This window comes from Rattus norvegicus, chromosome 11, assembly GCF_021556685.1.
Source record: "Rattus norvegicus strain SHRSP/BbbUtx chromosome 11, alternate assembly SHRSP_T2T, whole genome shotgun sequence".
NCBI lineage: Eukaryota > Metazoa > Chordata > Mammalia > Rodentia > Muridae > Rattus > Rattus norvegicus.
The window spans coordinates 93764014-93786347 of NC_141544.1; the positions used below are offsets into that span (position 1 = coordinate 93764014).

The following is a 22334-nucleotide window of genomic DNA, read 5'->3' on the forward strand; positions in this document are numbered from 1 at the left end:
TATCCTCAGCAGCTGACTGTGATTTGCCTTGTACTCTAGCAGAAGTGTGGTTTTGCCAGCTGCAGAGTTCTACGGTTGCATGACATTTGGAATTCTGGAAACTTTTCAGAGGGTATATAAACGCTAGGGCCCCGATAGGCGGGCTTGGTGGTTGGTGGTCATTTAAGGGAGTTGGTTTCCCTTTGTTAGTAGTCAAAGAAGAAACAAAAGAAAAAAACTAGATTTAAGGATCTCTCTTTCCTCTCTCCTCTCTCTCCTCTCTCTCCTCTCTCTCTCTCTCTCTCTCTCTCTCTCTCTCTCTCTCTCCTGTCTCCTCTCTCCTTTCTCTCCTCTCTCCTCTCTCTCTCCTGTCTCCTCTCTCCTCTCTCTTCTCTCCTCTCTCCTCTCTCTTCTCTCCTCTCTCTCTCCTGTCTCCTCTCTCCTCTCTCTCTCCTCTCTCCTCTCTCTCCTCTCTCTCTCCTGTCTCCTCTCTCCTCTCTCTCCTCTCTCTCTCCTGTCTCCTCTCTCCTCTCTCCTCTCTCTCTCCTGTCTCCTGTCTCCTCTCTCTCCTCTCTCTTTCTCCTGTCTCCTCTCTCCTCTCTCTCCCCTCTCTCTCTCCTGTCTCCTCTCTCCTCTCTCTCCTCTCTCCTCTCTCTCTCTCCTGTCTCCTCTCTCCTCTCTCTCTCCTGTCTCCTCTCTCCTCTCTCTCTCTCCTGTCTCCTCTCTCCTCTCTCCTTTCTCTTCTCTCCTCTCTCTCTCTCCTGTCTCCTGTCTCCTCTCTCTCCTCTCTCCTCTCTCTCTCTCCTGTCTCCTGTCTCCTCTCTCTCCTCTCTCTTTCTCCTGTCTCCTCTCTCCTCTCTCTCCTCTCTCTCTCTCCTGTCTCCTCTCTCCTCTCTCTCCTCTCTCTCTCCTGTCTCCTCTCTCCTCTCTCTCCTCTCTCTCTCCTGTCTCCTGTCTCCTCTCTCTCCTCTCTCTTTCTCCTCTCTCCTCTCTCTCCTCTCTCCTCTCTCTCTCTCCTGTCTCCTCTCTCCTCTCTCTCTCCTGTCTCCTCTCTCCTCTCTCTCCTCTCTCTCTCCTGTCTCCTCTCTCCTTTCTCTTCTCTCCTCTCTCTCTCTCCTGTCTCCTCTCTCCTCTCTCTCCTCTCTCCTCTCTCTCTCTCCTGTCTCCTCTCTCCTCTCTCTTCTCTCCTCTCTCCTCTCTCCTCTCTCTTCTCTCCTCTCTCTCTCCTGTCTCCTCTCTCCTCTCTCTCTCTCTCTCTCTCTCTCTCTCTCCTCTCTCTCTCTCCTGTCTCCTCTCTCCTCTCTCTCCTCTCTCTCTCTCTCCTGTCTCCTGTCTCCTCTCTCTCCTCTCTCCTCTCTCTCTCTCCTGTCTCCTCTCTCCTCTCTCTCTCCTCTCTCCTCTCTCTCTCCCCTCTCTCTCTCCTGTCTCCTCTCTCCTCTCTCTCCTCTCTCCTCTCTCCTCTCTCCTCCCTCTCTTCTCTCCTCTCTCTCTCCCACTCTCTCTCCCCCTCCTCTCTCCTCTCTCTCTCCTCTCTCTCTCCTCTCTCCTCTCTCCTCTCTCTCTTCTCTCTCCTCTCTCCTCTCTCTTCTCTCCTCTCTCCTCTCTCTCTCACTCTCTCTCTCCCCTCTCCTCTCTCCTCTCTCTTCTCTCTCTTCTCTCTCCTCTCTCTTCTCTCCTCTCTCCTCTCTCTCTCTCTCTCTCTCTCTCTCTCTCTCTCTCTCTCTCTCTCTCTCCTCTCCTCTCTCTCTCTTCTCCCCTCCCCATCCTTCTTTTTCTTCTATCTAGTGATAGGAGGTGAAACCCAGGATATAAAGGTTAGGAAGAAGATGAACACAGAAACTAGCAAAGACCAGCTACAGAATGTACTGGGCAAAGCCTTGACTGATACACAGGGTGAAGAGGGGAGTCCAGAAAAGAAGGAAGACCCTCAGGAGGAGACAGGAACCGGGGCCCCACAATGGAAGGTCCTGGCATATAAGAAACCAAGTTATTAGCAGCACTTGCCCCCAAAAACACACACACACACACACACACACACACACACAGAGAGAGAGAGAGAGAGAGAGAGAGAGAGAGAGAGAGCGCTCTTGATCCCCAGAACATGTTCCCTAGGGTGAGTCCCTGCCCCATAACGCCTCCTACTTATTGTAACTCTCTGTCCTGTCGCCCATATTCCAAACTGCTGCAAAGGTCTCTAGCAGCCATAATTTTCCTGCATGACTACCTCCACTGGCTGAACTCTGCCTCCAGGGCACTGTCCGACAGCCAGCAGGCTATAGCCCCAGGAGTTGAAGGAGCCGAAGAGGAGACTGCAGGAACAGTTCAAAAGGAGACAAGTACTCTGGAGCCAAATCATGGCCTGAAGGTATGCAAAGGTCCCTGTGGCAACCAGGAACACAAAAGAACACATTCTCTTTCATTTTGGGTTTTGGATTTGGGGGCTTTGGGGGTTTAGTTGGTTGGTCTGCTTTGGATTTTTTTTTTAATAGTAAAATGTAACAACAAATAAGATAAAGCTAACACATCAGAGTTGCACAAGGCAAACAAATGGAAGAGGAAGAACCCAAAAGAAGGCACAAGACTCAAAGGCACACTCAAGAGTCCCATAAAAATACTAAATTGGAAGCCATAACAGTGCAGGAACACTGCTGGCTGCCTCAGTCTCTGTGCGTTCGTTGGAGTTTGGATTGACTTGACTGAGATGACGGAGGAGGCTTCTCTGGTGAGAGCTGAGCAAGGCACTGGTCTGTGACTATAGTAGAGTGTCTTTAGGAGTCATTTTGTTGGCACAGTTTTGTTCTGTTTTATCAGTTGTGCTAAAACATAGGGGTAAAGGTTCTATGTAGGCACCAGCCCGACTTCTCCATGTTCAATGGGTCGAGTAAGTGTTGTCTTTAGCAATGGGACCCTACTGATAGTTTATGGAGAGCAACTTGTAGTCTTGGCAACAGCTTGGATTGTTTGGCCCCATGGGACCACTTTAGCCAACAACTCAATTAGATGTGGCCCAGTCCTGGTACTGGAAGCTTCATTTGGTGACAAGAGATGACCAAATGAGTGGCTTCGTCTCTCCCATTATTTGGCAATTCCATTTAGATCACCTTCATATAGGTATGTATTTTAGGAAACGTCTACTGTATTGGGTTTCCATGCTACCCCTCAAATGACCCTTAATTTTAGTTGCCTCTCCCCGTATTCCCTCCTTCATCCCTCTTCTCTCTCTTCCTCTTAATCCCTCCATTCCAGCCCCTCACCCATCCATAGCTATCTATCCTATTTCCCTTTCCTAACAAGATCTATCTACACACCTCGTCCCTTACTCTGTACCTAACCTCTGTGTTTCTATGGATGGTAATTTATCATTGACTTAATAGCTAATAGCCACATATAACCGAGTACATCTCACGTTTGTCTTTCTGACTCTCGGATACCTCACTTAGGTTGATTTTTTCCCCCAGTTCTATCCATTTGCCTCTGAGTTTCATGATTGGGGGCAGCGGTGGAGCGGGTACAGCTGACTAATACTGTATTGTGTGAATGCACCTCATTTTCTTTATCCACTCTTCTGTTGACAGATATCTAGGTTGCTTCCAGAGTCTGGGTATTATGACTAGAACATGATTGAGCAAGTGTCTGTGGGAGAATAAAGCCAGACAGACCACATGATGAAGCCAGACAAAACACATTCTCACAAGTTTCCCTACCTCTGCAGAAACTAGTGGACTTGACTGTAAACTTGTAGCAACTTTTGGTAGGCTCAGGGTTCTTCCTTCCTGACAAGGTTTAATAGCTCTTCTCTGATTGGCCATCTTTCTTGACCTTATTTACATATCCACATTCATCCGATCAGAGTTCATCTGAAAAAGAGTAGATCTCAATGCACAGTAGCCTGGCCTGACCTGCTCCTGTTCTCCTCATCAAAGAAGCCTGAAACTCTCAAAATCCGGCTCCCAGCAGATGTATTTGGCAGAGGAAAACAGGGTCTTCAAGACTCAGTGGGGACAAACTAACTCTTCTGAGGCTCCTTCCCTGACAGGAGGCTCCCTCAAGCCAGTCGCCAAGACTCCTTGAGTAACTTCAGGCTGAGGAGCCCATTCCTGCCTCAACCTCCAAGACACATTCTTCTGGCCTGCAGAGGGCGTACATTCCTGCCTCTGCAGATAGCCTCCTGCTTCTGCCACCCTGGTGGGTGACCTGCAGACTGGCTACAGGAAAGCCTGCTCTTGGCGAGCCCTTCAAGAGCTCTTTAGTTGCAACACTTCCCAGAGTTGTAACAGATCTTGGCTAGCATCCAGCTGTTGTGAGCGCTCAACCTTGTTTCATTTAAATCCCATGTAGCAATTGATTTTAAATTGTTTTCTCCCCTGAGGGCTGTTAATCCCAGACTGATAATAAAGCGTCTCTTTGCTCAGCGCTCACTCCGTTCTTGGAGAACGGCAGGATAAAATCCATGTCTATTGACTGCTTCATGGGAATTGAGTTCAAATTCCCAGAGAATCTCTAATCATTACTGAAACTAAGTGTAAACAACCAGGCCGTGGAGCCTGCACTGCTGTACTGGAGCCCAGAGACAGGAAATGGAGCAACTGAACTCAGAGAAGTGTTATTAGTCAAATTGCATTAAAAAAAGAAAAAAGGTGGCAGAAACTCAAATTCATCAGTTTGAGCTCATACATCTTCCAGTCCACCTAACTTTACACAATAAAGCTCTGTCTCCACTTGGGTCTCTTCCCCATCATAAACACAGAGACCTTTAGAAAGAAAGTAAAAAGGGCTGGAGAGATGGCTCAGCGGTTAAGAGCACTGACTGCTCTTCCAGAGGTCCTGAGTTCAATTCCCAGCAACCACATGGTGGCTCGCAACCATCTGTAATGGGATCTGACGCCCTCTTCCGGTGTGTCTGAAGATAGCGATAGCAACAATGTATTCATACATTAAATAATTAAAAAAAAAAAACAGACTCTCGAAAGAAAGTAAAAGAAGTTTGGAGATCGTTCAGTTGGTAACTGCTCACTTCACAAGCATGAGGACCCAAGCTCACATCCATAGCACCCGTGTGAAAGCTGGGATACAGTGGCATATGCCTGTAACCAGCACTGTAGAACAGGAGGCTCCCCAGAGTTTCCTGGCTAGCCAGTGTTGCTGAAATGGGAAGTTCCAGTGTCTTAGTCAGGGTCACTATTGCAGTGATGAAACACTATGACCACAGAAACTTGAGAAGGAACGGGTTAATTTGGCTTATACTTCCATAGCACTGTTCATTAAAAAAAAAAAAAAAAAAAAGTCAGGACAGGAATTCAAGCAGGGCAGGAACCTGGAGGCAGGAGCTGATGCACGGGCCACACAGTGGGCATGTTGCTTACTGGCTTCCTCCCCATGGCTCGCACGGACTACTTTCTTATAGAACCCAGAACCACAAGCCCAGGTTGTCCCCACTCACAATGGTCTGGGCTCTCCCACATCAATCACTAATTAAGAAAATGTTCTACAGGCTTGCCTACAGCCCAAACGTATGGAGGCATTTTCCCAATTGAGGCCCCATCCTCTCTGATGACTCCAGCTTGTGTGAACTTGACACAAAACTAGCCAGAACATGCAGGTTTGAGAAGAAAGATTCTGTCTCAAGGATAAGGTGGAGAGCTACGGAGGGAGACAACGACAACCTCTGGTCACCACATGCACACACATACACATAAGAACATGCACTTGCACATTCATTACACACACACACAGAAAGAGAGAGAGAGAGAGAGAGAGAGAGAGAGAGAGAGAGAGAGAGAGAGTTAATTTTAAAATACCTCAGTCAATTCAAAGGCTGGGCACTTCCCCTGCTACCACCTCAGGCCCAGTCAGGGAAGCAGCCAGTGGCCAATTACTGGAAACTCCCATGGCTTATTGGCTTTATCTCCTGCCTTAACTGCATCCCCCTCTGCCCCTGGTCCCCCAGCAGATTCTCTCTGCATCCTACCCTGGAAATCCTAAGTGTCCCATCCCATGCCTAGCCATTGGCCACTGGCATCTTTATTGATAGATCAAAAACCAATTGGGGACAAAGACCTTCAGTGTCTGAGCAGCAGATTCAAAGCATTAGCATCAATCTCCAACAGGGCAGTGACAGGGTAACCTCAGCTTCCTGCTCCAAGACTCAGACTCAGAAGCCCAAGGCCTCTAATGATCAGGTAATCCCTCCGACCCTCCAAGTTTATTTTCCATTTCAGCTTATCTTATTAGAAATGATGTATTACTTGTGGCAGAAGAAGAGGGGGAGGAGAGAAGGAAGAAGAGGAGGAAGGGGAAGAAGAGGAAGAAGATGAGGAGGAGGAGGAAAAGGATGAATGCATTGGAAAGTCTAGATAGTTATACCAAGACCTTAATATTAATAGCATTTATTTCTGAGTGGCAGGCTAGAGAGATGGCTCACTGACTGCTCTTCTAGAGGTCCTGGGTTCAATTCCCAGCAACCACATGGTGGCTCACAACCATCTGTAATGAGATCCGACCCCCTCTTCTGGTGTGTCTGAAGACAGCTACAGTGTACTCATATATAATGAATGAATAAATCTTTTTTTTTCTTTTTCTTTTTCTTTTTTTTTTCGGAGCTGGGGACCGAACCCAGGGCCTTGCGCTTGATAGACAAGTGCTCTACCACTGAGCTAAATCCCCAACCCCCTGAATAAATCTTTAAAAAAAAAAAAAAGGATTGATTTTCAGCTAGCCCTTAAGCCTAGCAGTATAAAACAATGTTTGCTTTTTTTTTTTTCCTCCATCCTTAACAATAAGGAAGCAACACAGCTTTATCAGTGGAACTCCACCCCCAAGGTATAATGGACAGTCCCATGTGCCAACAGTTGCTGATGCCCTCCCTCACCTCTATACAACGTGATTACCCACAGGCTGATACTATTCACAGTACAGATGGCATACTGTTCACCTACAGGACAAAATGTCTACTCACAAACACGGCTCCAATCTGCTATTTGGTGTCTTGAGGCAATGGACTTAGAAGTGCTCAAAAAATTTTTTCAACAACCTCAATCTTTTCAGTATTTAGATTTTGACCATTCCGAAAAGATACAATTACAGGAAAGCTCCCTTAAGACACTTAATGATTTTCAAAAAAAAAACCAAAGCTATTACACAACATGAATTGGATGAAACCATTGTTGCACATATCTGTAGCAGACTTACAACCTCTTTTTGACATCCTTAAAAGTGAGGCTGGGGGTTGGGGATTTAGCTCAGTGGTAGAGCGCTTGCCTAGGAAGCGCAAGGCCCTGGGTTCGGTCCCCAGCTCCGAAAAAAAAGAACCAAAAAAAAAAAAAAAAGTGAGGCTGATCTCGCCTCCCCCAATCCCCACTCCTGTGCTCCCAAAAGGTTCCCATAAGGTTTCCATTTGAACAAAATAGAAATATTTTAATTACAAAAAGTAACTACAGTTTACCTGTCTTCATTTATTTTTAATATACCTTTACTTCCTACAGTCCTTCTGACGCAATTTACTTCTGCCCTTGGCAATCACAGAATGGATACATTTGCTGCCTCAACCCCAAAGACCGGTTACCCCACGAATGATCAATTCAATTATTGGAGCCAAGACCCAGATTTTATTGTTATCCTTTTGAAGTCTTCCAGGTTACTTCTTTATATACTTTGGGTCTCCCATAGCAAACATAATTAGCCTCTCCTTCAGGACAAATCTTAAGTCATTACCCTAGTGCTAAGACTCTCTAGTTATCACAATGTAACTCTTTTACTGTTCCTACCATTGCTTCCTCTTAGCCTCTGCCTGATGCTTACTGATGGTTCCTCATTACCCTAGTGCTAAGACTCTCTAGTTATCACAATGTAACTCTTTTACTGTTCCTACCATTGCTTCCTCTTAGCCTCTGCCTGATGCTTACTGATGGTTCCTCATTACCCTAGTGCTAAGACTCTCTAGTTATCACAATGTAACTCTTTTACTGTTCCTACCATTGCTTCCCCTTAGCCTCTGCCTGATGCTTACTGATGGTTCCCCTTAGGGAAAGCAGCTTATTGGTCCCAAGACAGATATTAACGACATCAAACCAATTATTCCTCTGAGCAGCAAACTGAATTATTTGTTGCTCTTACAACTTTTACTTACCTTAAAGCTTCATATAGCCACCTAGGGTATGAATTCCTTCAGCTCAAGGCCAAACGGCTGGCCAGGAACCAAGTGAAAAAGACATCTGATGGCATGCAAGAGTTAAGAGACTTGAGCCAGGCCTCCTCCTCTACAGATATTTTCCTTATGATGGCCTTCAACATCAGTGCTTTAATGGATCTCCATATGAGCAAATTCATAGGGCACATATTCCACAACCCACTTAAGCTCATCTGTCACTTGGTTTGATGTTTCCTCAGTGGTTTTTTTGTTTCTTGTTTGTTTTTTTTTTTTTAATAATACTGCATATTCACCCACCTTAATCATATTTTTTGTCAATTTAACACAAGCTCATTTGAAAGAGGAAACCTCAACTGAGAAAATGTCCTCACAAGATTGGTCTATAAACAAGTCTGTGGGAGCATCTCCTTGATTAATGATTAATGTGGGAGAGCCCAGGCCACTGTGGTCAGTGTTGCCCCTGGACCCTTGATAATATATTTCAAAAGAGCAAGGCGAGGAAGCTATAGAGAGCTAGCCAATAAGCATTGTTCCTCCATGGCATCTGCTATGGTTCCTGCTTCTGCAAGACTGTGACCCAAAATATGTTAGCCAAATAAATCCCTTCCTCCCCAAGTCGCCTTTCTCACGATGTTTTATCACACAGCAATGGAAACCCAAGACATTGCTTGAACCCTTTCTTGCCACAGGACTCAGGGATAGAGTCCCTTCAACTACACTGGCTTAGCTTCCCAACTTTCACTATATGTTGCTGCTAACAACTCCTTTTATTGCTGCCCAAAAGTACAGACCTGGTTGGCCAAGAAATGAGATCAAAAGGCTATTTTTAATTTTATGGCATCGTTTTATGACTTTTTAGCAAAGTCATTTACCCTCCAAATAGACCTTTCTGTGTTAAACGTAGACAATGGGCCCCAACAGATGAGGGTTTAGGATAGTCTGGGTCTTGATGTACATCCTTGCTGTAAAAGCAAAGTTAAGTGAGAAGTGATAGACGGCAGACTCCACAGAGAGCTGGCGGATGGAACGAGGATTCAAGAAAACATAACTTAATCACTCCTATCAAAAGGTGGTTTGCTCCAAGAACACTGCGAAATGGGTTAAGGGTGGGTTAGTAACCTCCCCCATCTTATGATAGCATTTGGGACTCTGCAGGACCATCTCCAGAAGTTGGGGCTATGGCCTGCAATGGTGTAGAAAGGGAGACTGTCCCTGGAATACAACTCGAAATGCTGCCCATTTAAACACAACAATAAATAGGCAAGTTCGTGTATTTGTATGTATCATGAGTCTGAATGTTTATATCACATTACCCATTCCGACTATTATCTGCAACAGTGTATTAACCATACTCATTAGGGAAAGACTCTGTGTTTACCATTCTTAAAAGCCCAGTATTGTCCAGGGTTTGGGTCTGTCTTAAAAAGCCACAGCAAGAGACTCCAACTGTAGCCTTTATGCACGAAATGGTAAGACTCATCAAAGGTTTATGTGGTGGTCAATTGCTGGAACTATGATCCCAGCTAGCATTGTTGTGTTGTACCAGGAGGGGGAAACAGCTTGTACTTAAACTTGTGAAGCAGAAATCCATATTAAGCAAAAGATTCGTGGTAAAATTCAACAGTTAAAAGAGTCCATACATCAACTACATGAACAAGTCCAAGACCTATGAAGGTCATAGCATTTGAAATGTCATTTTGATGTCACTCAGTTTTATGTTAAATCGGCTATGTTAACCTTGATGGGAAACAAGGAGCAGGAAATGTTGCCAACATCCTTGTCTGAGAAAGAAACATTGTTCATCTAAGAGCAGTCTGACCCTTGGCACACCAAGGACACAAGGAAACAGTCTGTACAACAGGTGCTCCAGCTCAGAAGTCAGCATGTGCTGGTTCTGACTGCAGAAAGGTGTGTTCTATTCCCGTATATTTTTCTACCCAACTTCCTTGTCTTCCTTCTCTCTGGTGATACATTAATTAGAACCCTCTATTATTTATAAGCATGGTTTAATGATTGGGCAAGTATCTCTGCATGAAGTTGGTCCTAATAAAAGCTTAGGACCTTGGATCCTCAGAACTTCTGGAATGTTCCTTGGGTCCCTGTGCCATCCCTGCTGACAGTTCACATTCTAGACTCAGAGTTTTATTTCCTAAACTGAGCTCTGCTATCCTCAGCACTGCTCAATCATGAGGACTGGAGTTCAGTTCCCAGCACCTGTGCTGGACAGCATAGGCTAACAAATGCCGGTAGTTCCAGTTCCACAGGATACAACACCCTCTTCTAGTCTCCATGTTCATGCACTTACACTTAGACAGACAGACAGACAGACAGGTGGATGGACAGACGGACACACACACAGACACACACACACACAGACACACATACACACACACACACACTAAATGATTTTTTTAAGGGAATTTAGGTGACTGCAGACTAATATGTGGCTTAGTTAGTAAGTACTTGCCTAACATGCATGACGTCCTAGGCAATTGTCAAGCATACTGCAGGGACAAAGAGCAAAATTCCATCAGAGATAGGATTCTCCAGTGTAGATTCCTGGAGCACAGATAATGGATTAAGGCCATGACCGTGCTCCCACCCTCCATGTTTAAAGACAGTCTTGCTTTGAAGTCTATTCTAACCTTGGATTAACTATGTAAACCAGGCTAACCTCAGAGGAACCACCAAACCCAGCCACAACCACAGCTCTTAAGTAAAGTATCCCAAGGTCACATCCTACTTCCCTGGATAGCTGCTCAGTGCTCAGAGGGAAAGCCCTGCTTTGAGAGTCAGGCATGGCCCCTGCCTATGCCTCAGACTTGCCATTGTCATCTTCCTCAGCTGCATCAGAATGCTGGGTCAGGCAGATAAGAGAGAGAGAGAACATATGCTGTTCATGCAAGGACCCAGGTTCAGTTCCCAGCACCCACATGGCAGCTCACAATTGATTTTTAACTCCAGCTATGGGGAGCTGATGCCCATGGAGTCCATAGGACCCAGCTTATACGTGGTAATATACAGACAAGAAGCAGACACATGAAATGAAAATAAATAAATCTAAAAAAAGAAAAAAAAAGGCGAACCTCTGGATGAAAGGGTCCCAGTGGGCTGGCTCTAAGGCGTGGGTATTTGGCAAACCCCAGGTTTGAGCAACTCTTCTACAGCAAGACTCTTTGCCAGAGACATACCCTGTATATACGGGTATGTATACAACGATGTACAAAGCAAACACCTCCTGACAACAAGTCATGAAGACATTTGTCTTAAAACAGTTCTTTGGCATACATGAATTTTTATAGTTTATTACAAGCACAGCCAAATTTGTATATTAATAAGGTAGACATGCTTGGTTTTTTTTTTTCTTTTCTTTTTTTTCGGAGTTGGGGACTGAACCCAGGGCCTGGCGCTTGCTAGGCAAGCGCTCTACCACTGAGCTAAATCCCCAACCCCCTGACATGCTTGTTTATTGTTACGTAAAGAATTAAATCTTAGCCAGGAATAGTGGTGCACACCTTTGATCCCAGAACTTGAATGGCAGAGACAGATGAGTCTCTTGAGTATAAGACCAGCCTGGTCAACATAGTGAGCTCCAGGATAGCTACAGAGTGAGACCCTGTCTCCAAAAAAAAAAAAAAAAAAGTAAAATAAAATAAGTTTTGGCTTAATGGTTGATATGGAGGCTGCCCAGGAGAGACCATCAGAAGCTCCAGGAAGAGCTGTACTGACCTGAAGCACTAGGAGAGGCCACAGTGGGGTGCAGGGGTCTAAGGGAACTACCAGAAAAGGACCTGCAACCTCTACTCCCTGATAAGCCAGAACCCCAAGAACAGTGAGACTTTGAAGAACAAAGCACTCACCCTCCCACACCCAGCACGTAGGGGAGCCCGCAAGATCTAAGGGAGCCTGCTCAGAGTGAGGGATGGATAGGAGATCACTACTTTTAACTCAGCAACTCACTCCAAAGACACTCTCTTTACTTCTCACTCTCTGTTATCTAACCTCCACTCTGCACATATATGTCACGGTGGTTTTGCTCTTGTGTGTATGTTGCTCACACAGATCACACAGTCTCACTCCGTATGTTTCTTTACCCAGTCTAAACAAGGCATTCTTTGTCCGACCTTTCACCAGCAACTCGTGGACAGCCCCTCTTACCACTGCATCTCTCCCTTTCTCTCATCCTTATTCCCTTCTCTGCTTACCTCTTAGTTATAACCTTCCATAACTTTAATGAGCTGTAAAATCTGTGAGCCCAACTTTCCCCTCCCAGGAACTTTACCAATCCTGTTGACTTTTCTCTTTTCAAAGTCAATCTAAGCTACTAATAGTGACAGATGTGTCAGATCCTCCTGGGTCCCCTACAGTGTTTGACCCCTGCTGAAGCCCTGCTGATGCACGTAGAAGCCTTTTGTTCCTAACAAAGGAACACCCGGACCCTGAAGTGACACAGTAAACTTGGGGCACACATTTGGTCTTTGTTCCTGATGGCTTAAGCCGGTGAACTTGGGGTATATATTCAGTGAATAAAGTAAAAGATTTTGCATTCTCATGACACATATGACCCGAGTATGTGTTTTTTCTTAAACCTCGAAGACCTACACCCAGCTCTCAGTACTGTGTCGCCGCAGGCACCGACAAAATGCTTTTCATCTCAGCATTCCCAAGGCAGAATAAGATGGATCTCTGAGTTCAAGGCCAGTCTGGCCTACCTAGTAAGTACCAGTTCAGTCAGGACTACACAATGAGTCCCTGTCACCACCACAAAAAAAAAAAAAAAAAAAAAAAAGTCATTAACTCTAATATTTATGCCTATCCTCATCCAACATAGTTCCCTGACTCGTAATCACAAAATCTGAGCACACTCAACACCATCCTTGGTTGTGGACGTTGGGACCAGTGAGGTTAATCAGCTCAAACATAGTAGTGCAAATACTCAACAGTTGTGTCTGCTCTTGCAGTTACTATTCTGCTCTGAGAATAATACAAAATCCACATCAAATACCCCAGGCCCTTGAACTGAGGAACTATCTTCTGAATTACACATTCTACCACATTCAAGTCCCAGCGGAACACTGCAAATATTTGACTGAAGGAATATAGCTAGTAAAGTAAAAAGCATCTGGGACTGGAGAGATGGCTCGATGGTTAAGAACACTGGATGCTCCTACAGGGGACCTGAGTTTGATTCCCAGCATCCTCAAGGTGGCTCACAAACATCTGGAACTCAAGCTCCAGGAAATCTGGGCCCTCTTCTAGCCTCCTCGGGCACCCAGCAGGCACACACACAGTACAAGACATGCACGCAGGCAAAACATCCACGTACATAGAATATAATAATAATAATAATAATAATAATAATAATAATAATAATAATAATAATAATAGTAATTTTTAAATTAAAAAATCTCAAGTAGCCACATGAGAATCAAAAACAATGAAGGAATCTTGATCCCTCCAAAAATTACTAATCCTGTAGTAATGACATCCAGTGAGAATGAGTTAGATGAAATCCCAGACATGGAACCCAAAAAAAAAAAAGATTATAAGTATATTTAAAGAAATTAAAAAATAAAAATAAGCTCCCAAATGTAAGGTAGAATAAGGTAGAAGAGACCAATTGTTAGATACTGATTTATTGACTTAATTAATGGTTTACTTAAAGCACTGCTTGTGCTGCCTGTTTGCCAAGCATGACTTCACTTGCAGTCTGGAACAGAATGAGCTGGAGAAATAGTCGAAAAAAAATGGGTCATTGCCTTTAACAACCTGCTGACTGTCATGTAGGCTTGGGTAAAATCTTCCTTGCCTGCCCACCCAACCTGTGGTTTTAGAGCATAAAATAAGAAAACAAACTGAACCCAGCACTAAAGTCTTTCCAGGGCCATCTTGGCTGCAGCCCACCAGTGATATTTCCTCTGCTCCTTCTCACTGGTGTTGGAGCACTTATTCTAGAAAGATTTCCCCAGCTAGATCTCCTTCACTGAGGCACCCGTTGTTCCAGAAAGACTGCCCTCAGGGGCCTCTCAGCCTGCTAGGAACTAGGAAGTGCAGGCCTTTGATGAGATTCTTGGGTCCCCTTCCAGTGCCCAAGGGGACTGTGAGACCCAGGACCAGAGTCTCCAAGTGGAATCAGATGAGACCAGACTAGACACCCAGACCAGGTAAGGACCCCAGGGAGATGGGCAGAAGGACAATGTGTGGTCTTCATCACCTGCTAGAGACTGCCTCCAATGTGCTTCCTTAATGGGATACCAAGGTAGTACAGGTTTCCAAGGAAAAGCCTCAAATATCAAGGCACTGGTATTAGTTTCCAGAGAAATAAACAGACCAGAAATTAAGCATGGGGACTTATAAATGCTTAATATAAGCATTTATGTGTATGCGTGCCTTAAATGATCACTCAGCTCTGTGGCTATGGGATTTGATTGGGCACTAACCTGTGGTTCTGGTGAGGTCAATTCCTCTGCACAGGCATTCACCTTCCATAATAGGAGGTGATGGAGCACAGAAGTATGTCCGTGGCTATGAGGTAAAACCCCTTAAGTCACTGCAAGGTGGCCAAGCCAGGTGGGCAGCTACATGAGGGCGAAGCTGGTCATGTCCATCCCACCCTATGTATCACACAGGGCTAGGCACATATAAACTCCCTCAGGCTCTTGGTTAGGGAGCTCTTCTGGTCAGTGGGTCTGCACAGTCCTAACATGGGACTCACAGTTCTGCAAAGGCTGTTAGGCCTGAAGACACCAAAGAAAGCACCCGGTTCCATTAGCATTGCCAGTGGTCTGTGATGCTGCCTCCTTCTGGCTCCAAATGCCAGTGCTGAAGCAGTCACAAGATCAGGGCCCTCCAAGGACATCTGCCTCATACAATGCTCACCAACATCCATCAGCCTGCTCTACCAGACTCTGGTTGGCTGCGTTTCAGGAACAAGTCTGTTCCAATGTGTTCACCTAGGGAGATGGCCAGGTTCTCCTCCCATCCAAAAAGGTGGCACCTATGTTATCTGGACACATACTTGCCTGAAGAGGAAGGAGAGTCCTTTCCATGATTGTAGAGAAATTATTAAACATATGTTTCTCCTCACAGCTGGAGAGGAGCTGCTCCCCAGTTCAGAGATGGAACTTTTTACTGATGGGAGCCGAAGGCTATGGCAGGGCAATAATAGCCCCGCATATCAAGAGACTCCAAGGACCAGTATGTGGAGAAAGGAGACTGCTCACCTCGGGGAACACAACAGGTAAAACAAAAAAACAAACCCGGCATCTCCTAGAGGCTTCCTGACCTCTGTAGTAATAGTAATACTCACCCAAAACCAAAGGATGAATAAGCTGGGGAAAAGAAGTGGCAGACCAGACTACCCTCAGGGAATCATAGACCAGTAGTCCCCTCCCCTTACCACCAGAAGCTATGCTTCAATGACTGAAGACGGAGCTACTAAACATCAGGAAAACTAATTACTAAAGATAGAAAAATAGGGCTGGAGAGGTGGCTCAGTGGTTAGAGCACTGACTGCTCTCCCAGAGGTCCGGAGTTCAAATCCCAGCAACCACATGGTGGCTCACAGCCATCTGTGACGAGATCTGACGCCCTCTCCTGGTATGCCTGAAGACAGCGACAGTGTACTCATATATAATAAATAAATACATTTTTTTTAAAAAGATAGAAAAATAGTCGTTCCTGAGATAGCAGCTCCCAGCCTAGTCCAGCAAGCGCATAAAACAACCCATCTGGGAAAACTGCCCTACAAGAATTGTTGCAAAGACATTCAGTGTTCCCTAGGTTGCCCACACTGACCCAACAAGCTAGCCAGGCCTGTCTGCAGGGTGCTTGGAACAAGCTCAAGTGGTGACCCAAGGCCCCATGCTGACACAGAAACAGGGGCCTGCAATTAAACATCTAGATGTGGGCTTTACTGACGATATTCAACCTAGCAGAAGAAGGGCAACTATACTTGCTGGCTGGGATGTGCATTTTCTTGGACTGTACAGTAGCTTTTCCTATCTGCAGAGAATCAACTTGGAACTTGTACGACCTGTACGACCCCCAATCGTCAAACAGGAAAATGAATAAAACTTTTTAAAGGATACAAAGAAACAGCCTCCCTTGGCCAGGGATTCTGTCATTTGTACTGTTTGGGGTACATTGCATACCCTGTAAATATGTTACTCTCCTTTGGAGATTATGTTTGATTGCCCACCTCCACTGTTCCCAAAGGACTCAAAGGACCTCTGAGAGTATGGACATGCCCACCTCCAGTGGTTCTTGAAAAATTTAGTTGACACTGCACAAAAATTGCCCATCCTCTCAGGTCTTAACATTGCAGGTATCTAACCATGGATACACCACACCAAGTCAGTTGTAGACCCAAGCCAGGACTGGACTGTGAGGGCCCACCCAGAGCAGCCTCTGAAATTGACCAACTCAAAGCTGGATGGAGACACAGATCAGTCCCTACTTGGCTTCCTGATGTCCTTCTTGAGCCTGCTGATGTGTACCTGTGCAGTCCCCCTGTTTCACCTCCCTGACCTTGTCACACAGTCTGGAGAGCAACCTTGTGCCAGGGCAACTCGTATTCCTAGATACCCATCAACATAACTAACCAACCCCAGAGGGGTTCTGCCTTATCTTCTTCAGGTGGTGTTTCTACTGAGAAATAGGCCAGCCTCAGATCACCCTTCAGAAAAGTCCTACTGTGATGGGACTGCCCACAAGCTAAAGTCATCTGAGAGGAAGGAACCTCTACTAAGGAAACGCCTCCATAAGGTCATAAGCAAGCTTGTAAGGCATTTTTTGAATTAGTGATTGATGGGGGAGGGCTCAGACCATTGTGGTTGGGACTACCCCTGCCCTGGTGGTCCTGGATTCTTTAAGAAAGCAGGCTGACCAAGCTATGAAGAGCAAACCAGTAAGCAGCAGTCCTCCATGGTTCCTGTCTCCAGGATTCTGCCCTGTTTGAGTTCCTATCTTGACTTCCTTTGGTGATAAACAGAGCTATGGCAGTGCAAACCAAACTCTTTTCTCCCCAAGTTTCTTTGGTCATGGTGTTTCATCACAGAAATAGTAACCCTAACTAAGAGAAGGGAAACCAGGGAGGAATAACATGGGAACTTACCATAAAACGTTCTTCATCTGAAAAAGGCATGTCTTAGAATGCTGGCTTTGTTAAATGCCAGCCATGAGCTCCTTCACCTAGGTCAGGACTGGTGAACATGCTTACAGGCTGGCCAGGTTACCTATACTGGAGTAGGAATGACAAGCAAAGCCTGAGTAACACACAGAAGAGATATGTTTAACTGAGCCTCTTGATAAGGTCTTAGGAAAAAGCCCAATGTGTAAAAAATAAAAAGAGCTGCTCCAGACTAAGAACAGTTACTGTTAAAAAGAACAATAATTCCTAATGGTATACACTACACCTCCCCAAAATGTATTTACACCTGCTGCCCAGGAGACATTTATAAACTGGTGGGCATTCTTGGCCTCCAACTTAGATATGCTCCCAGGAACTAAGACCGACCCAACAAAACTTACATCCCTTCAAGTAAAGAAATAAAATAAATAAATAAATAAAAAACCTCCTGTACTTTCACTAGTCCTGTTAGGGATGGCCCCAACAGTGTCCATGACTACTGGTGCCACCACACAGGCATCTGACAGGTTCAACATGGCCAACTCTCTACTCAGATCAAGAAAAACTTAACCATTGTTCAGGAAGCACAGTCATTCTTTGAAACAAAATAGATTCATTGACAATGTGATGACCTCTCAAAATCCTAGGGGATTAAACTTGATTATGGATGAAAGGGAAGATATATATATATATATATAGATATATATAGATATATAGTTTTAAATCAGAAATGCTATTCTTGTGCTACATGAGAAAATTACCAAAAAGTTATTTAAATGGATTGAGGCTAAAGGTGCAGTCAAGAGCCCACACCAGGAGTATTTCTTCAGGGTGAATTTGTAAGGTGTTTTGAAGGTAAAGAGGGGGGAATAAAGTAAAATAAGGTTTTAAAAAGACAATTATTAGGCACTAACTTACTGATTTACTTAAGCACTGCTTGTACTGTCTGTTTGCCAAGCATGACTTCACTTGCTATCTGGAACAGAATGACCTGTAGAAATAGCTAAACAATGGGTTGTCAGCCTCAACAACCTGATGGCTGCTACACGGGCTCCTGTAAAATCTTTCTTGCTTGCCTGCCTCACCTTGTGGTTTTAGAGAATGAGAATGCAAACTGGACCTGGACCTACGCCTTTCAGGTGCTGGCCCAGCTTCTGGCGATCTCCTGCCCTCCACCTCACCGCTATCCAGGAAAGTCCCTGCAACAGAGAGAGCAAGAGCAGCTGAATGGAATAGGGAGGGTGTTGTAAGACAGGAAACAAGAATTCAACAAAGAGTTAGACATACTGAAAACAAGCAATCCAAGAAAAAATGCTGAAAATGAGAAACAGAAAGTCTCACCTACAGAACCGCCCAGGAGAGGAGACTATCGAGCTTGGAGACAAAGTGAAGGAATCAGAACAACCAAGCAAGAACATAGATGAAATACTAACAGGGTACCAGGGGGGACTGCAACACTGGAAAAAATGTCTATAGGTTATAGGCATAGAAGGAGAAAGAAGTTTGTTCTAAATGCATAAAAAAGAATTCAAAAAATATTCATGGCTGGCAATTTTTCCAGAGTTAGGAAAAAAGATGCTAACCCTGATATAGGAGGTATTTAGGGCCAAACAGACAAACCAGAAAAGAATTTCCTTGTGCTGGACAGTTTTATGTCAACTTGACACAAGCTAAAGTCGTCTGACAGGAGGTAGCCTCGATTAAGAAAATGCCTCCATAAGATCAGGTCATAGGCAAGCCCGTAGGGTATTTTCTTAATTAGTGATTGATAGGGGAGGGCACAGTGCATCATGGGTGTTGCCATCCCTAGGCTGGTGGTCCTGGGTTGTATAAGAAAGCAGGTTGAGTAAGCCGTGAGGAACAGGCCAGTCAGCAGCACCCAACCACGGCCTCTGCATTGGCTCTAAGTCCCTGCCCTGTGTGAGTTCCTGTCCTGACTTCCTTGGGTGATGAACTGTAATACGTTAGTGTAAGCAGAATAAACCCTTCATTCCCAAGTTTCTTTAGCCATTTATCTCATCACAGCAATAACTAAGATACTCCCTAATCATATATTTAAAACACTAAATAGACAGAGCAAAGAAAGCATATTGCAAACAGCAGGAGAGGGGCCAGTGAGGTGGCTCAGCTGGTAAAAGCATGCTCTGCCAAGCCTGATGACCAGAGTTCAATTCCTGGCATGCTGAAAGGGAAAAACACAGCTCCCCCAAGAATTGATGAAATATTTGCATAGGTTTAATTGTATCTTAAAACTATTTTCATTTGGGAGAGGGGATGCACATGCTCGGCACACATGTGGAGGACAGAGGACAGCCTCGTGTGGAACTCTGTAGAAGTTGGTCATCTCTGGGATTTGACTACCTTTTTGGCCTCCCAGAGCATCAGGCATACATGTGGTACACACACACACACACACACACACACACACACACGCACACAGGCAAAACACTTACCCATATAAATAAAATAAATAGTTTAAATATATTTCATTTCTAATTACTTTTTATTTTATTTTAAACTTTATTATGAAAAATTACAAATAAAAATAGTATTATTCTTTTTTAAAAAATGAACTGAAGAGTTGGGCAGTGATGGTACATGTCTTTAGTCCCAACACTTAGGAGGCAGAGACAAGCAATATCTCTGAGTTCCGAGTTCAAAACTAGGCTGGTCTACAGGGCTACCCAGAATAACCTGTCTCAAAAAAAAAAAAAAAGAAAAGAAAGAAAGGAAGGAAGGAAGGAAGGGAGGGAGGGAGGGAGGGAGGAAGGGAGGGAAAGGAAAGGAAAGGAAAAAGAAAGAAAAGGAAAAACTAAAAAAAATTAATAATAATAATCAGCTAAAGAAATCTATGATCACCAAGCCAGCTCTACCGAAAAATATTTAAAGAAATCTGTGGGGAGTCAAATTCCTACCAAATTCCTATACGGCAGTCCCAAAAGCTATCCAAATAAGTCTATCCAAAGACAGTTAAAAAATAAACCAGGTTAGAATACCTAATTTTTCCTGAGGTTCCCCCTGGACAGGGAGTGGTGCATCCTGTTGTTGAAGTCCCCAACAGTGCAGGTCAATTTATTAGACAACATGTTCCTCTGAGTTTTAAGGAGTTGAAAAGCCTGAAAGAAGCAGTCTCTACTTCTGGTCCCCTCGCTACCTTTACTTCTGCTATTTTTTAATTTATGCTATGTCCAAATTGACTCCTGGAGATTGGCAACAATTATGTAGGGCAGTGCTGTCTAGGGGAGATTGCCTCATATGGAGAGGAGAATGTCTGGAGCAGTACGAGCAGACAGCTCGGAGAGATGCTGCTGCGGGATGGGGGGAGGGACATCTTGTATGATATGGGAGCAGTGGTTACCACCCAACCCCAACCAGTACAGAGAATGCTACATAAACAGGGACTTGCCTCCAGTAAGGGTTTGAGGAAATAAGACAGAGGGGAACTCTCAACTTGTGTCTGATGGGGACCTAGTTGTTCGAGCCCTTGCAGATGGGATGGGATTGGGAGGTTTGTCATGGGAGCCGCTGCTAAGTTGCTTCCTATCCTGTTTGGGCGGAGTGCTGGCCCCTTTTCTCTGAAAAACTGGAGGCAGCACATGGACTTGTGGAGGAGCAGTTACAGTCAGGACACACTGCTCCCACCACTTCCCCCCTGGAATGTTTCTTTGTGGTCCTTTTACATGCCTGGATGCTGCTCCTCTGATGTTAAGACAGGGGGTAGCTTTTAATTCCACTGCCTCTTGGAATACATCTATCACCTTTGAAGTTTCCCTTAAATTTGAAAATAGTAGGTTTAGTAAAAATTTTAATTTTTCCTTCACCTGTGTAAGTCCTCTATTTTTCTTTGTGGTTAGGAATGGTACTAACGGGCTGGGGATTTAGCTCAGTGGTAGAGCGCTTACCTAGGAAGCGCAAGGCCCTGGGTTCGGTCCCCAGCTCCAAAAAAAGAAAAAAAAAAAAAAAAGGAATGGTACTAACGCTGGAGATAGTCTTGACTATTCTTTGCAGGAATATGTGAAGCTGCTGGGGACCAGAGGACTTTGCCCTGGTTGGGCGGATCCCAGGCATAGTTCCATTGCCTGTCAATCATTTGGGAGAAAATCAACTGATTCTGACCTGTCACAAGAGAGACTTTGGCATCATCACTGCTATTATAACAGCCATTGCTGCTGCGGCCACCGAGACTACAGTGTCTAGGATTGCCCTTTCCCAATCTGTTGTTAAGGCAAGTACAGCAGATAAACTTAAAGGAGAAGTAGCTGATAATTGGGAATTCTAAATTTAAATCAACACACAGCGCTTTTATAGGAACAGCTTGATCTCATATGGCCTCCTGTTCTCTTATTTTCACACATGTTTGTGTGACTCCAACTAGAGTTCAAAACCTTACAGTGGCCCTCAGTGTTATGGCCCTTGGTGCCACAGTAGTTAGCCTTTTCATTGTCACATGCATAGACAGTGTTCCCAGTCCCAGGCAATGACTAAGTAAGTGTTGCTTTCCTTAGCAGGAGACAGTTCCTCTGCCCAAATCTGGCTCAGCCTTTACAAGAAGTAATTAGCCTATGACGGACAACCCTTTGGGATCAGCACCTGCCTAAGACAGGGGCTCTAAGACTGGCAGAGACTCCCAATGATGGGTAAGGGTGTTGGTGTTCCCAGAGTGACCTAAGACAGGCACTACTTTAAAAAATAAAAAAGGGGGACTTGTCAGACCCTCCGGGGCTCCCTCAGTGTTTGCCCCCTACTGAGTCTTGCTGACGTATGTGGAAACTTTTGTTTTTACGAAAAGAACATCTGATGGGCAGTAACTCTGTTGAGTCAGTTCCTGTTTTTTATCCTGAGAACGTAAACTTATTTTTGCCATTTCCATGTTCCTGCTCTTATCCTAAGAATGTAAACTTGCTTTTCCATTGTGCTTCCGGGGTTTTTCCACCCCATGGACTTGGTGCATATATACTGTGAACCTCAGTAAAGCTTTTGAATTCTCATAGCACAAATGACCTGAGTCTGTGTCTTCTGTTAAATCCCCCAGGCCTATGCCCGTTTCTTGGTACTGTGGCAGCATGAGAGCCATCAAAC

The 22334-nt window shown here is 44.8% G+C and overlaps 1 long non-coding RNA gene across 4 annotated transcripts; it reads left to right on the forward strand.

Moving 5' to 3' along the window:
* Positions 1-2150: 2150 nt before the first annotated feature.
* LOC148002691 (uncharacterized) lies at positions 2151-22252 on the forward strand. Of its 4 annotated transcripts, XR_015633679.1 has the most exons (5): positions 2256-2344; positions 15215-15365; positions 16763-16906; positions 21245-21480; positions 21764-22252. It is a non-coding gene; the product is annotated as an uncharacterized LOC148002691 (long non-coding RNA). The 4 variants fall into 4 exon arrangements; XR_015633676.1 differs by lacking the exon at positions 16763-16906 and having other exon boundaries at positions 2151-2344; XR_015633678.1 differs by lacking the exon at positions 21764-22252 and having other exon boundaries at positions 16738-16906; positions 21245-21448.
* Positions 22253-22334: the final 82 nt, after the last annotated feature.